Raw genomic sequence first — 16,831 nt, forward strand, 5'->3', positions numbered from 1 at the left:
TCGTTGTTTTTTCGTAATTTTATCTTGTCAACAAAAGGAATCTAAGCATATCAATCAGTCTTTCCCTAAACATTTCTATTCTAAATACAATAACAGAGATAATTAGACGATGAGCTTTAGGCAGATTTCTCACCAGGTAAATAAGAGCACTGGAGCAGCACTTACATTGCCGTAATTTTCCGTGTCTGAGAGACTGTTGGAATGTGGCCGTGAGGGAAAGCAGCAGCCAGGAGTTCAAGAACATTGTGACATGGATTCTAAGGGCTTCCTCTGACCCTCACTGTAAACAACTCCCCCATCATATCCCGCATCACTTAAGCCCAAACCAGCCCACTATGCTGAATAACACTGGATTAAAAACAAGCAAATGCCTGGGTCACCAACCTAAAATGGTCAACAGCTACCCGTCCCTGATTTTGCTGCTGCGATAGACTGCTGTGCGACATCCTGAGCAGATGTTGCTATGAATCAATTCGAATTGATCTGTATTTTTCTTTCTTCGCAGGTTTTGAATGAGTATTTCCACAATGTGTGTGAATTAGATCTGGTCTTCAATTTCTACAAGGTGAGTGTAGAATTAAACTAATACGAACACTTTATTAAAATAAAAAAAGTGTATAATTTTAGATATGTACACTGCCAGTCAAAAGTTTTTGAACGGTAAGATTTTAATTTTTTTTAGTCTCTCATTTGTTTGACCCAAAGTACAGGAAAGCTATTTAAACTGTTTTCTGTTTTAATATATTTTAAAATGTAATTTATTTCTGTGATCAAAGCTCAAATTTCAGCATCATTACTCCAGTCGTCAGTGTCACATGATCCTTCAGAAATCATTCTAATACGTTGATTTGCTTTTCAAGAAACAGTTAGTATTATTATCATCAATATTTAAAACAGTAAAAAAATGCAAAAAGCATTTATCTGTTTTCTTGTTACATTATACCCTATACCATTCAAAAGTTTGGAGTCAGTATTTTTTTTAGGAAAGAAATTATAGAAATGAATACTTGTATTTAGCAAGGATGCTTTAAATTTATCAAAAGTGATGATAATGACATTTATAATGTTACAAAAGATGTCTATTTCAGATAAATGGTGCTCTTGTGAACTTTTTATTAATCAAGGAAACCTTTAAAAAAATCTGCTCAGCTGTTTTCAACAACAATAATAATAATAATAATAAATGTTTTTTGAGCAGGAAATCCGAATATTACAATGCTTTCTGAAGCATCATGTGACGGGAATAATGATGCAAAAAATGTCAGGAATAAATTACATTTTAAAAATGTATTAAAATAGAAAACAGTTATTTTAAATAGTAAAAATATTTTCAGATTGTACTTTAGATCAAATAAATGCAGGCTTGGTGAGCAGAAGAGACTTCTTTGAAAAAAACATAAATCTTACTGTTCAAAAACTTTTGAGTGATACTGAAAACATACATATGCTTATGCTCAACAAGTCTGCATTTATTTGAATAAAAATAGGGTAAAAACTTAATGTGAACAATTATTGTAATCTAAAATAACTGTTTACTGTTCAAATATATTTGAAAATGCAATTTACTTCTGTGATGCATAGCTGAATTGTATTACTTCAGTCTTCAGTGTCACATGATCCTTCAGAAATCATTTTAATATTTTGATTTGCTGTTTCAAAAAACATTTATTATTATCAATGCTGAAAAGCATTTTTCTGCTTAATATTTTTGTGGAAACTTTAGCATTTTTCGATGAATATAAAGTTTGAAAGAACAGCATTTATTTAAAATGGAAATCTTTTGTAACATTACACATTTCTTTATTGCCACGTTTGATCAATTTAATGCATCCTTGATAAATACTCATGGAAAAAAAAAACTACTGATGTGATTCAATATGACTTGCCTTAACCAATCAGAGGCAAAGGTAAATGCTTGGTTGCATCTATCCATGGAATGTTTCAGTTTGAGGAACATTTAGAAGAGCTTTACTGGCAGAAAAAGGCCAGAGCAGCAAAAACTAGTAAGAGAAAAAGATGTAATTAGCTCTGTTTCAGCAGCAATGCAGCTCCATGGCAACAGGTATTTTATGCATAATTACAACAGTCATACAATTAAGAACATCCACACATCCATTCAGCACAAGAGGGAGGCTGCCGCAGAAGGAAAAACCATAAGTAATTATAGGGGAAAAAAAGTTGCCACAGTTAATTGCATTTGATTTCTGCTCAGCTAATTACCTGATGATGTATTTTTGATTCTGCCTACTGCGTGAGATGAGATTTGGTTTTTGTTAACCCTGTAAAGAATACTATATGGAATTATAGTCATAAATAAATGTGTGTGTGTGTGTATATATATATATATATATATATATATATATATATATAATTTTTTTTTTTTTTTTTTTTTTTTTTTAATGGAACAATTGATACAGAAGGTTCAAACGCTCGATGCTTCAGGAAGAAACATGATGCATTAAGAGCCAGGGGTGTAAACTTCTGAACAGAATGAAAATGTTTACATTTTTTATTATTTTGCCTAAATATCATATTTGTTTTCATTTAGTACTGCCCTTCAGAATCTACAGAAGAGACTTGCATGTTTCCCACAAGGCAAAATCATTTCTATTTATTTACCCTGATCTTCAAATTCAGAGAGTTTTCACCCCTGGCTCTTAATGCATCATGTTTCCCTCTGAAGCATCAGTGAGCGTTTGAACCTTCTGCAATAGTTGTATATGAGTCCCTCAGTTGTCCTCAGTGTGAAAAGATGGATCTCAAAATCATACAGACGTTGTTGTAAAGGGTTCAAATACATAAAAATGCTGGAAAACCAAAGGACAAAGACAAGGGACTCATGAACAACTATTACTAAACAAAAAACAAATAAAATCAGCTGTGGATCATTCAGGTAACAACATTCAACTTTTATTTTCTCTTTCTCTTGTGTTTACAATTATATTTAAAGGCTGTTTACTTGCTATAAAGTGTAAACTATTCAATCAGGCGACGGAATGTAATAGATTGTGTATGACGGGTTTTTCAGCCAGTTCTGATCATTCTGATAATTTAGAGGCCTTTGTGTATCAGATATGAAACCGTAGGGTTATGTTTTGAATGGCATTCCTTAAAGGGACAGTTCACCCAAAAATGAAAACTCACCCTCATCGCATTCCAAAACCGTAAGAACTTTGTTCATCTTTGGAAGACAAATTAAGATATTTTAGATGAAATCCGAGAGAGTTCTGACCCTCCGTAAACAGCAACCCGACTGACACATTCAAGGCCCAGAAAGCTAGTAAGGACATCAGTAGTATAGTCGTGACATCAGTGGTTTAACTGCAATTTCCCAAAGCTAAGGAAAAGAAAACAAAAATAATGACTTCGTTCAACAATTTCATCTCTAATGTGTCAACGCGCATTCACAAGAGTACCATGGATGTACCATGGCGTCGACTGAAGCGGAAGAGAAGAATTGTTGAATAAAGTTGGTATTTCAGTTTTCTTTGTGCATAAAAAGTATTCCTGATGCTTCATAAAATTAAGGATGAACCACTCATGTCACATGGACTATTTTAACAATGTCCTTACTTCCTTTCTGGGCCTTGAACGTGTCAGTTGTCTTGCTGTCTATGCAGGGTCAGAAAGCTTTCGGATTTCATCAAAAGTATCTTAATTGTGTTTAGAAGATAACCGAATGTCTTATGGGTTTGGAGCGACACGGAGGACTAATTAATAACAGGATTTTCATTTTTGGATGAAGTATCCCTGTGAAGCGTGAACTGATAAAGCATTTATTGTTGTTTCAGGTGTATACAGTGGTGGACGAGATGTTTCTGGCAGGAGAGATCAGAGAGACCAGCCAGACGAAGGTGCTCAAGCAGCTCCTCATGCTGCAGTCGTTGGAGTAAAGCGCTTGTCAATCAATCAACCACCATCCCTGCAGGCTCCGCCCACACTTTCTGCAGCCAAGCCATATTGTTTGTGCATATGGATGTCGTCTTGCTAAAATACATCCACAAACATTTCACCTTTTCTTTCAGTTTCACGTCCACGACGAAGGATGTTGCCATTCTGTTTGAATTTGTAAGTTTACAGAACCTCCCTGGTGATTGACCTAATTATTCTCTGGCATAGCCAGAATCGAATACTTCAGCAATTTTATAGCACAGTGGACTTCAATGTCTCCGACTGGCAACCTCTCCAAGTCCGTTCATTAACACTAACACGCATAATAGCATCATGTTGGCCAAAATTTTGTGGCACGGAAACATTCCTGTAACTGCAAAAACCATGGGCTGCACTACTATATATATAGCAAAGACAAACTTGATTTGATCATATAAATCCTCCCCGAACATGTCTAGCCTGAATAATGAAATGAAATAGTCAAATCAAAATATATCAAGTCGAAATCTGTGAAGGTTGTTTTGTATTGTGTACATATACCTACATTACCGTATATATGCATCTATTTTAAGTGTAACTATATGAACTAACCAGTCATTCCAGGCGTCTAAACACTCTCAGTTTCTCCTCGTAATTGCATTGAAGTCTGTTGGTTTTATGGAGAACACAAGCCAGCGAGTTTAGAGAACAAGGCTGAGTTGAAGAATGGAATGACAAAAGATGGTCTACTTTTAATTTCCCCTTTTGTGGCGGCGGTTCCCTCACGCCAAGAGCTCTATGGCAACTGCTCAGCCTTGCAACGTTCCATTACAGTTCGATTCATGAGTTACTATGAGAATCTGTCTATGTTTTATATTGTCTTTCTTTTTGTCCCTTCTGCCCTAGAGTATTCTAGATCTGCCTATTTGTCCCTGTGAGATTACAGAGTATAAGTTGATGTAAGTGGTGTTACTCTCACGTGTGTGTTGCTGTCAGTGTATATATCCATGAAGGTGAAATAAAGAGAATTAAAACTACTTCAAGTGTTTGTATTGCTTAAAGATACTGAGTTGAGAGTCGTTTTTTACATGTATTATACTGCCCTCTACCGGATACTGACGATTATGCAAATATTTGACGAGGTCATTAATTACCAGTGAAGATGTGTTTTGGCCTCTGACTATAAGAAAACGAACGAATCTGAAACAGACGTTCGATTGATGAATATGTGCCGATAATTTAATACAATACAATAAGTGAGCAAAGTTAAGGCGAACACAAATACAATTTAGTAGAGGGGGGCGGGGGGAGAATAGAAACGTATGTATCTATATGGCCATTCTACAGAATTGGTGCAAACGGCTGTCCCACAATTAAAAAACATTTAAAACGCATTCAAATCTTAGATGTTAAGTCAGATCCTTTTATTATCTATTGAAACCCACGATAATATTTAAAAGTATTAGTGAGCTTAATATATAAAATCATCATTTAGTGGGTATTGCAATTGGGAGGTGGCTGTCCCGAACCCTAACCCCAACCCCTAAATTTTTAAAAATGTTCAAACCCCCTTTCTTTTGGTTTATCCTCCCATAAAATTGTTAGGCTACTACCATGTCACGATGTTTCACAAAAACATGTCATTGTTTACGTTTCCAAATAAAGAATCATGTGTTCCCTTTTGTCACCAACGAAACAAAGTTTTAGTACAGTTATGCAATTTGTTAGCAGTTTAGTATATTTTAGTAGCATGTGGGTTAAAATTTTGTAATGTGGCCGGTACCAAAACATTATTGTCACTACCGAAAATGTGCAGTCACGGCCAAAACATAAAAGTATACTAAATTATTAACTAAGATGATATGATAGTGTTTAGTTCAATGTACAGTATCTCACAAAAGTAAGTACACCCCTCGCATTTCAGCAACCATTTTAGTGTATCTTCTCAAAGGACAATACTATAGAAATGAAACTTGGATATATTTTAGAGTAGTCAATGTGCAGCTTGTATAGCAATATAGATTCACTGTCCTCTGAAAATAACTCAACATAAAGCCATTATTGTCAAAATAGCTGGCAACAAAAGTGAGTACACCTTAAATGAACTTGTCTAAAGTGTCAATATTTTGTGTTAGCACCATTGTTATCTGGCACTGTCTTAATCATCCTGGGCATGGAATTGATCAGAGCTGCACAGGTTGTTGCTGGGATCCTCTTCCACTCCTCATGGAGCTGCTGGACTTTAGACACATGGTGCTTCTCCAGCTTATGCTTGAGGATGTCCCACCCCACAGGAGGATGCACCTAATAGGGTTCAGGTCTGGAGACATACTTGGCCACCCCATCACCTTCACTTTCAGCTTCCTCAGCAAGAAGGTTGTCATCTTGGTGGTGTGTTTGGGATCATTATCATGTTGGAAAACTGCCGTCCGGCTCAGTTTCTGGAGGGAAGGCATCATGTTCTGCTTCAGAATGTACAGTACATAATGGAATCCATGTTTCCCTCAGTGAACTGCAGCTTCCCAGTACCAGCAGCACTCATGCAGCCCCAGACCATGATGCTACCACCACCATGCTTAACTGTAGGCAAGACACAATTTTCTCCATTGCTATTCCCCTGTGAGAACGCTTAGATCATCTTCCCAGTTGTTATTGACTGTCCCAAAATCTCGGTTAAAATCTAAAGGGAACAGGGCTTTTTCAGTTCATGGTCCTACGCTCTGGAACTCTTTGCCCTTATCTATCAGATCATCCCCTACATTATCTTCTTTTAAATTGTCTCTTAAAACATATCTTTTTTCTCAGGCTTTTGTTTAATTTGAACATATTCTGTTGTATCTCTGTTGTCTTGTGATGTTTGCATTATTTATTTGTCAATCATTTTATATTCTATTTGTCTTAATGCTTTTGTTAGTTGATTTTTGGTTGTGCAGCACCTTGGTCAGCACTCGTTGCTTTTAAGGTACTATATAAATAAACCTGACCTTGACAATTTTCTTGGTACTCCTTACCAGGGCATCGCATTGGACACCATCTGAGCCAAACAAGTTTACCTTATAGTCTCATCAGACCACAGGACATGGTTCCAGTAATTCATGCTCTTGGACAGGTTGTCTTCAGCAAACTGTTTGCGGGCTTTCTTGTGAGCCAGCTTCAGATGAGGCTTCCTTCTGGCGACGACGCCTATGCAAACTGACTTGTTTCTGTGTGCGGTGTATGGTCTGAGCACTGACAAGCTGACCTTCTACTTCTGAAACCTTTAAAGCAATGCTGGCAGCGCTCATGCATCTGTTTTTTTAAAAGAGGTTCTGCACCTGATGCACAGAAGGAGAGCTCATCTACGATGAACGACCCTTGCAAGGCCTGTGCCAAATGGAACCCATCTTGGAAAACCTCTGTATGACCCTGACCACTGTAGTGTAACTCGGTTTCAGGGTGTTACTGAACCTTTAATAGCCTTGGCCATCTTTGTGGAGAGCAACAATTCTAATTCTCAAATCCTGTGAGAGTTCTTTGTCAGTATGAGAGAATTGTACTTAAAGCATCTAATTTTAACTGCTCTAATACAAGATACACAACTTTGTATGGTCCTGTCAAGCAGACAAAAACATAAACATGATGAATAGGACATGTGGCTTTGCATACTCCTGTTATCACTTAGGGTGTACTCACTTTTGTTGCCAGCTATTTTGACAATAATGGCTGTATGTTGAGTTATGTTCAGAGGACAGTAAATCTATACTGCTATACAAGCTGCATATTGACTACTTTAAAATATATTCAAGTTTTATTTCTATAGTATTGTCCCTTGAGAACATATACTTAAATGGTTGCTGAAATGTGAGGGGTGTACTCACTTTGTGAGATACTGCATATTCAAACTAATGAATCCTTAAGTTTTAATCTCATAAATCATGCCTGAAATATTGTTAGAATTGTAACTGTTGTTGATTTACCTCTGAAAACATTTTAATACAATAGAAAAATATATGTATTTACAAGAAATACATATATCTTTATAGGTCAATATAACCCCTGTGTTAGTAACAAATCTGGTGGGTGGACCTTCATGCCTTCTGGACAAATCACATCATATGAACTCATTAAAAAAAAAAATCGCCACTTCTTAAAATAGTTACATTTTCTCCTGAGACCGGGTTGGGAGTCTTTAAATTTCTTGTGAATGTCAAGTTTATGCAGTTTCACCTTAGAAATAGAGATAATTGGATTCTAATTTGAATAAACAGCATTCATTAAAGAACAAAAAAGGTGAAATAGCAACTTGCTCACTGTCACGCATTCCCACACAAAACAGAGACCACAGAAAGAAGACATACTAACGTAACATAAAAAACAAGCAAACTTTAATTATAACCTTAATCTTTCAAATGAACAAGCACCCCTCCCCCCAAACACTCCGATAAACAAATTCAATCTTATTTACAGCATAGATGATTCAGATATACAGTTTTTATCAATGAACAAATCACACTGGTTACTAAGCAACAACTGGTTTTATGCAGTACTTTGAACTACTCTTCAAATGCACTCCATATTGGTATTTGGTTATGAAATGCTACCAAGTTCCACTACATAAGCCACTGAAGATCATCTGGCTCAGGCAGTGGAACTGTTCTAAAGGTGCGGTCACATTAGCGAAATTTCCTGGGGAAAAAGATCCATTATCTGCTATCAAAGGTGTCGCACAGCTCATTTCGAAACTGGGGGGCAAACCCATCACCCTCACGAAATTCCTAATCGAGTGGATTCCTACTGAAATGAAAGGATTTTTTTAAAAAGCTTAACAGTAAATGGCTAAAATTAAATTATTTTAAAAGGAATTTGCGCAATAGGACTTTGCATGAAGGTAATACACAAAGCAGATTTAACTCTTGTTCAAATTTGGTCATTCAAATTCCCGGCATTGACCAACGGATTTTGCGGTGAAATCAGTAATTTGTTCATTGTCAATAGTGAAATGCCTGAAATCACTGAAATCGAACCAAGCAGCGCTCTGTTGGTCATTATGGCAAGACTACACAAGCGAAATTTATGCAGGGAATGTTTTTCCCATCACACAAAACACCCTATCACATGGATTCCTTTTGTAAAGGCTGGATTTCGCTCCAAAATATTTTGCTGATCAATGATAATTGCAGTCACCCTTCTTAACACAATGTACCACATTCTAATGGGTCCATAACAAAGCATTGGCATGCAAATTTAAGGGAATATCGGTGCCATGAGGAATATTCCAGGTTAAATATGTTGAGTTCAATAGATAGCCTCAGTGACATTTTGTTGATTAGAGGATAACTATTGCCAAAATGCAACCTGGGCTGTTTTTTTTTTTCTTTTTTTTACTGTAAACGAGACAAACTTATATCTAAAAGCATAGTTACGACAAACGAGCCGTTTTCTGAGATTGGCCGTGATTTCGTTTTGTGGTCAATGGCCGGTGAATGGGAGTTCTAGGGGCACAACATATGACTTCAAACCAAGCAGCTTTCTGTTGGTCATCTAGGCAATTTCATGTGACTAAATTGAACATGAGCAAAATCTCCTTGGGGAACCTTTTTGCCCTTGTGCAAAACTCCCAGTCGCATCGATTCCCATTGAAATGTATGTAATTGGCCCATGAAAATTCATAGAGAAATGGTAAATTTGCACCTTAAGTGCATGAAATAGAAAAAAATGATTGTACGGGGTGGTCAAACTACACTCTTTGTTCCACTGACTTCCATTAATGAAGGTTTGGTCACATTATCAAGTAGAAAGCACAGTTTACACCGAAAACACTTTTTAACCAAGCAGCTTTCGGTTTGTCAATGTGGCAAATCCACATAACCAATTGTAACCAGTTGCAAAATCTGCCTGGAGAAATCTTACATGATTGCATGGATTCCTCTTAAACTGACTTTTAAACTTAACACAAAAACAAAACTGTGTTTACTGGTTATAATGGGAATTGTACTAGTTGTAATGGAAACTCTAATGGTGCCTTTTGGTCTCTCTACTGGTAATTGGTCGCCTTCTATTGGTGGCTTGTTAAAATTGCTAAATTGTAATTAAATATTTCCCAAAACCCACTACAGGAAGCCATTTTTTAAATGACTTTAATGGTTAACAGTTGATGGTTTGTAGTGTTTGTAATGGTATTTGGAAACCATTAGAATTTCTGTGATGCTTTCTATTGTTGTTTTTTTTTCAGCAGGGAATGTGGGAGACAGAAAACGTAAGCTCATGTGACATTTGCTAGGTTCCAAAGTTCAAATTTAAATGCGTCTTCTTTTTCCCCATTTTAAATATGCTGAATTGTTTTGTAACATCTATTTACCCTGGAATATTCCTTTGAGTCAAACTTTTGTTGGATAAAACGGTTTAAAATCAGACAAAACGGGTAAGTAATCACGGTGGAGCAAAAAAACGAATAAATGTAACAGTATAAGAGCATTTTAAGAGCTTGGACGATTATGAGAGTATGAGGCAGCCTCTTGAATGATGAAGAACAATCATGCGGTTAGTCAGTTAAGGCTGTGCTTCAACTAGAAGAGATGTGGCGATCACCCACCCCACATTTACGACTAACAGCATGTTCTTGTCCACGGCTGAGGTGGCAAGACGACTCCTTACCGCTGAAATGGTGTCGGACTAGTCTCAGTTGTTCTTTAGTAAGGAATGATCACTCCTCAAACAATATTCTCTCATTTAATATCATTTAAATTACTATAAATTTTACAATTCTATAGGTACAGTATATAAACAGTCAAAAAAAGTGCACTTGCAGAGGAGGAAAAAAAAAAAGAAAAACCACACATCACGTACTGTAGACAGTATTTAAAACACAGATCAGTCTGTGGTGCATAATGAAGATGTCACTGAGGGAACGGGGCACTGCGCCGCTCATCACCTCTAGATCTCCCTGTCATGGGTACAACAAGAGCAAACAACGAACAAATCAACCCAAAATATGTACGACTGAATACCACAGCTACAGTGGAAGATGGATCATGTTGCAGTCTGATGGGTCGAAGCTGGTTGCCGCACGGAAATATTCTTCCGTTCTAACAATATAACTTGCGGTGTACAGTTTTTAATGTGACTTTAACTCAATAATAACAGGGTTGAATCTCAAAGAAATTAATGCATGGTTTCACCCCACAAAGGAACTCTGCTATTTTATGTATTGTGACATTTTTAATCTGGAAATTATGCATTAAAATGCTTTTTGCATTACTATACTTTAATAAAATGTTTTAAAATGAGCATAATTTTAGAATTGTTTGTTCACATTATAATAATGACAATTTGTGAGGAAAATGTGCTTAATTCTTAAAGTCATAATATTTATTTTATTCTCATTTAATTCTTTTAAATTAAGGGTGAACTTTTGGTGATTTTTACCCCTTCAGACTCCAAAAGTTTCAATTAAATCTATTATTTTAGTTTTTGTGACATTTTTAAACCACCAATCTCTAAAAAAAAAGTTATTTTATTTTTCTAACAAATGCAAAATGTAAATAACAAAATCAACAAGATTCGTTGTCCTTAATTTCAATAAAGGTGAAGGTAGGAGGTCTGTGCAGAAAGCTGGGTGAGGTTAAGTTAGACGATAACCTCTAACCCAAGCCAGACTGAGATGGCGGTAAACATCTGATATGCGCCAGATAGTGCCGACCGAATGACAAGATCTGAGCTGATGTTTCTTTTTTCCCCTTCACCTCTTTTGTGCTTTCAGAAGCTCTTTAAATGCATGGCCAATCCAACAGGGTAAATATCTGAGGCTTTTAAGAGCTGTACGTTTTCTAAGAAGATCATTATTTGGCATTCTAGTCATATTTTAGCAGGTAGAAATCAAGGGGACGTTCAAGTTCTGATATGTCACAATGTATAAAACGATTCCAACAAATATCGCGTTTAAGACCTAGGAATGTTTGATCTACTGCTGTTGTTGAATGGTCTAGATGATGAGTCTAATTGATGGCTGTTTACTCTATAAGAAGGAACTGTGTGTGTAAGAATCACAGGAGAAGTTAAAAACACACACAGTTTCTCAGTCAGGTCGTGATTCACCTCTACTGCCCGTGCCCCTCGCTAGGGGTCTCCCAGCCCAGCGCAAAGCAGTCAGGGAGATCTGTCCTAGGTGAACAGCTTGCTGAGGTCAGAGGTCAAAGGTTGCAGATGGACTTCATAAGAAATGATCCAGATGTGTCTGGGTGTGGAAGGGTCACATTTGGGAGAAGGGGGTAAGGGCCGTGCATACCCAGAGACACACGGAGCTGAAAGGAAAAGATGAAGAGCAGTTTAAAAATGGTATTATTCATTTCAACAAAACTTCAAGTCAACCTCCTTAAATGGCCTGGGCCCATATTCACAAAACCTTTTATCTTATAACTAAGAGTTCTCCTAAATAGCAGTAAAAGTTTTTAGCTAAGAGTTTTGTCTTAAAACATATTCACAAAGCTGCTGAGACAAACTTGTACTAAGGAATAGAGAGACGTCTTAAGCTAAGAGTAAGGACGGGGTTGTCCTCGTTGCTATAGATGATGTCAGCATGCTAACTAACTATGCATACAGTGATTGGCTGATAGAGGAGGGGTCTCTGTCAGAGATTTATTCATAAAATATTGTAGAGGGTGATATTACGTTGCCATATTCAAATAAAGGTTTAAAAATAAAGATGTTGCCACTAATGTCATTTAGTGTCAATAAACAAGTATATGTTCAGCCAATTGTCAGCCTCTTACATGTGTGCTTCTTATAAACAATTTAGATATGCATATTATCAACATTTTCATTGACTGACTAGAATAATCATGGCTGATAGTAAGACATGCAAACATAAAAGAAAACACAACTGGACTCAAGAACATCTTACCAAACATGTTAATGAAAACAAGGGTGAAATCAATGGAAAATTTGGAGTATGGATAACCTCCAAAACCAAAAAAAAAGACACGTGGAAAAACAAAGGTGCGCCAATAAATGCAACATGTGCCTAAAATGTTTACATCCAAGGCAGATAGCAAAAAAAGGTAACCATTACAAAATTTTGTCAAGTTTTTACTGGTTAAAATAGAAATTCCATTGGTTTTAATGGTAACTGTAATGGTGCCTGTGTTAATCTCTACTGACAGTTGGTCAACTTCTAATGGTGACTTGGTAAAACCAATAAATTCTAGTGGAATATGTCCCAAAAAACAGTACAGGAAACCATTTGATGTGATAAATGATTTTAATGGTTAAAAGTTGATGGTTTGTAATATTTGGAATGGTATTTGTAGTGAAACAGTTAGGATTTCTGTGATGGTTGTTTTGTTTTTGTTTTTTTAGGAGAGAGGATAGGCCTAATTTGTGATTTGGTCTTAGTGACTTAGGAGTCCTCTTCAATACTCCTAATGTTTCCCAGATTTAGGAGATAGCTTTACCGCTAAAATGCTTTGTGAAATACTCTTAGAACAAAAATTTAGGAGTCCTAAATTTAGGACTGACACGCCCATTATTTTTAAGATTTTCTCCTAAATCGCTGAGTTAAGAGCTACTTTTAGCCTTAAAGGAACACTCCACTTTTTTTGGAAATAGGTTCATTCTCCAACTCCCCCCGAGTTAATAAGTTGAGTTTTACCGTTTTGAAATCCATTCAGCCGTTCTCCTGTTCTGGCGATATCACTTTTAGCATAGCTTAGCATAGATCATTGAATCCTATTAGACCAATAGCATCACGTTCAAAAATGACCAACGAGTTTCGATATTTGTCCTATTTAAAACTTGACTCTTCTGTAGTTATATCGTGTACTAAGACCGGTGGAAATGCAAAGCTTCAATTTTCTAGGCTGATAAGATTAGGAACTACACTCCCATTCCGGCGTAATAGTCAAGGAACTTTGCTGCCGTAATAAGGCTGAAGCAGGAGCAGTAATACCACGCAGCACATGTGCAAATGCTAAACTAGCTGGGAACTCATTTCTGATAATACTGCTCCTGCTTCGGCCATATTACGGCAGCAAACTTCCTTGACTATTACGCCGGAATGGAAGTGTAGTTCCTAATCGTATCAGCCTAGAAACTCGCAGCTTTGCATTTCCACCGGTCTTAGTACACGATATAACTACAGAAGAGTCAAGTTTTAAATACAACAAATATGGAAACTCGTTGGTCATTTTTGAACGTGATGCTATTGGTCTAATAGGATTCAATGATCTATGCTAAGCTATGCTAAAAGTGATATCGCCAGAACAGGAGAACATCTGAATGGATTTCAAAACGGTAAAAATCAACTTATTAATTCGGGGGGAGTTGGAGAATGAGCCTATTTCCAAAAAAAGTGGAGTGTTCCTTTAAGATGTTTTGTGAATACGGGCCCTGGGGCCGTATGTATAAAACTTCTAAAAAATGCTCTTAAGAGTAGTCGTAAACTTTGACTTAAGTGTCAAAAAATTCTTAGTAAGAAGTAGGACTTTAAGAGTAGGACACTTTTATAAAGAATCTAAAAGCAACTTTCAGTAAAGTTTGAGACTGATTGTTAAGTTCTGACTTGGGAGAATGAATATCTAAAAGCCCAACAATGCAGGAAATAAGGAGAGGGTTGCATCTTCAGTTTCAGGTTTTTGTATTACATCACACAGTGGTGTGTGAATTCATGACAGTGTTGATAAAGCACAACTCCTTCACACCTTCAGCACTCATGCATCCCAATATTAGAGCCTTACTGAGTGTCATTGTGAGAACCAGGCAATTCTCACTGTACTCCTCCTCTAGCAAATCCATAACATTTTGGATGCTGTTAGAGCCAAAATGATTGACCTGGGGCCGTATGTATAAAACTTCTAAGAAATGCTCTTAAGAGTAGTCTTAAACTTTAACTTAAGTGTCAAAAAATTCTTAGTAAGAAGTAGGACTTTTTCTAAGAGTAGGAGACTTTTATAAAGAATCTAAAAGCAACTTTCAGTAAAGTTTGAGACTGATTCTTAAGTTCTGATTTAAGTGTTGTAAATTAAGGACTACAATGATTGAAACACAAAATTTTGACCTCTGAATCAGCCAATAGTGAGCCTGCTCATGTGAGTCACAGCAGCACAACACCAATTATTTGATGGAACTACAATACAAACATTTAATTAAGACACTATTTAATATTTCAGTGTATTTAAACAAATGCTTTGCATTGTGGAAAATTATCACAAATTATTATTAATGCTTTGAAATCCATGTCTCCTCATTTACAGTTGGAGCAATGATGTGAACAGCTCCAAGAACTCAAAGAAAGTTTCTTGTTTTGCAGCATGGTTTGACGGTCAGTTGAAAAGTCAATAAACTGCCTTTAAGTTGTGGCCAAGAGAGAGAAAAAAGTGTTACTGATTTTGTAAGCATATTGCATATTTGCTTGGAGTCAATTGTTTTACTTTTATTTTTTTGATAATAATGCAGTAAAATGTGTCATATTTTTTGGCATTGCTGCCCTACAAAGAAATTATGAACACATGCAAAAACAAGAGAGGACCAACACAAAATTAATAACTGATTATGTTGTATTCAATGTCAATGTTGACAGTTTAGTGATTTTGTCACTAGATTTGTTGACGTCCTTCCCCCTTTTGAGACTTTGAGACTAAACCTTATTTAGATTACAACACTCTCCCACTGATATATTTATATTATATAGATCAGTGAACTCACCATTATGTCCTCATCCTCATCAGCTACATTGTGTGACTGTTTTAACTACTTTCAATTGAAAGCAGTTAGCAACATTGATCAGTGTTTTTTTCATATTTTGATGGTTTAAGTGAAATGTGAGGTCATTAAAACCCTCCACACATCACTTTTGGCCACTGATGTGTTTGGTGAGGTTAGTGTCACAATATTTAAGACCCTGCTTACTGTGTCATCACCAGTGCTTTGCTGCATTTTTACAATCTTTCAAATTTTTCAGTGAAAATAAATAAACAAACAAACATATTATTGCAGCTAGAGCATTGATTTGTAGAGTGGATTAAGTTATTATGCTTATTACTTGGTCAATTACAAAAATAAATACATTAAAGAATGCTTGATGGTCACGATTGTATCATTTTATCAACTCCATATCATCATATAACTCCAATATGTCATACGTGTCTGTGTCCTCCTTTTTGCTGCCATTGTGTTACTCCTAACTAGGTTAGGAGACCTCTCCAACTCTCTTAAATAATTTAGGAGCTGAGACCTAGTCTTAACACTTAAGAACTTTTATGAATCACTCTTTATCTTAAGTCCAGACATAAGAGTAAAATTACGTCACTCTTAGAATTTTGAAACACTTAAGACTAAAATTTGACTCTGAGAAGCTTTATACATACGGCCCCTGGTCTCATGAGACCAAAGTATGGATTCCCGGAAGTCTATATTTTGCAAATATGGGCCTTGGAAAAGGTTCAATGAGTTCATTGTTCTTTGGCTATAGTGGGGTAGTTCTGGTGTGGATAAACAACCATGCATGTCACTTCTGCAGACTGCATCTTACTCTGTGATTAAAGTGTCACTCTTTTTATAGATTTGCATACTCTGAGACACTTTCTTAGAGTTTCTTTTGCTCTTTTTCTAGCAAAAACTCACTCATCACTAAATAAAAGCTTAAAGTAAAGACATAATTATTTCATCTACATTTTTTTTCCATTTTCTCTGTTACTTTCACTACATTTTCACACTTAAAACAATAATTTTGTATTCCTCTTGTCCTCTTGTCTGCTTAGAAATACATATCTTGACAGTTCTCTCTCAAGTAGTTTGATTTAGTGGGCTATATAACACTTTTAATTGTCAAGGAATGTCTTTTCTTTAACAGTTTTGGTTCAACATACTTACCTGTTGATCAAAACTTGCCTTAAACTTACACCAGAAATTTTTATAGTTTTATTTAGCACTTTCAGGAGGGTATACTCATTTTTCCAACACTGCATTTTATCACTTCTGATAAACTAGC

The 16,831-nt window shown here is 36.2% G+C and overlaps 1 protein-coding gene and 1 long non-coding RNA gene across 3 annotated transcripts in view; one reads left to right on the forward strand and one right to left on the reverse strand.

Moving 5' to 3' along the window:
* The first annotated feature begins 503 nt into the window (after positions 1-503).
* LOC141285177 (uncharacterized) lies at positions 504-4,907 on the forward strand. The gene is made up of 2 exons (XR_012338563.1): positions 504-565; positions 3,792-4,907. It is a non-coding gene; the product is annotated as an uncharacterized lncRNA (long non-coding RNA).
* A 3,305-nt stretch (positions 4,908-8,212) lies between these two features.
* Positions 8,213-16,831, reverse strand: part of LOC141284747 (ras-related protein Rab-4B) — a 32,820-nt gene continuing 24,201 nt past the window's right edge. For both annotated transcript variants that reach the window (XM_073817759.1, XM_073817758.1), the window contains exon 8: positions 8,213-12,149. The gene's annotated coding sequence lies outside the window, so the exon portion shown is untranslated. The remainder of the gene's footprint in view (positions 12,150-16,831) is intronic.

The sequence above is a fragment of the Garra rufa genome, chromosome 14 (genome assembly GCF_049309525.1).
Source record: "Garra rufa chromosome 14, GarRuf1.0, whole genome shotgun sequence".
NCBI classification, from domain to species: domain Eukaryota; kingdom Metazoa; phylum Chordata; class Actinopteri; order Cypriniformes; family Cyprinidae; genus Garra; species Garra rufa.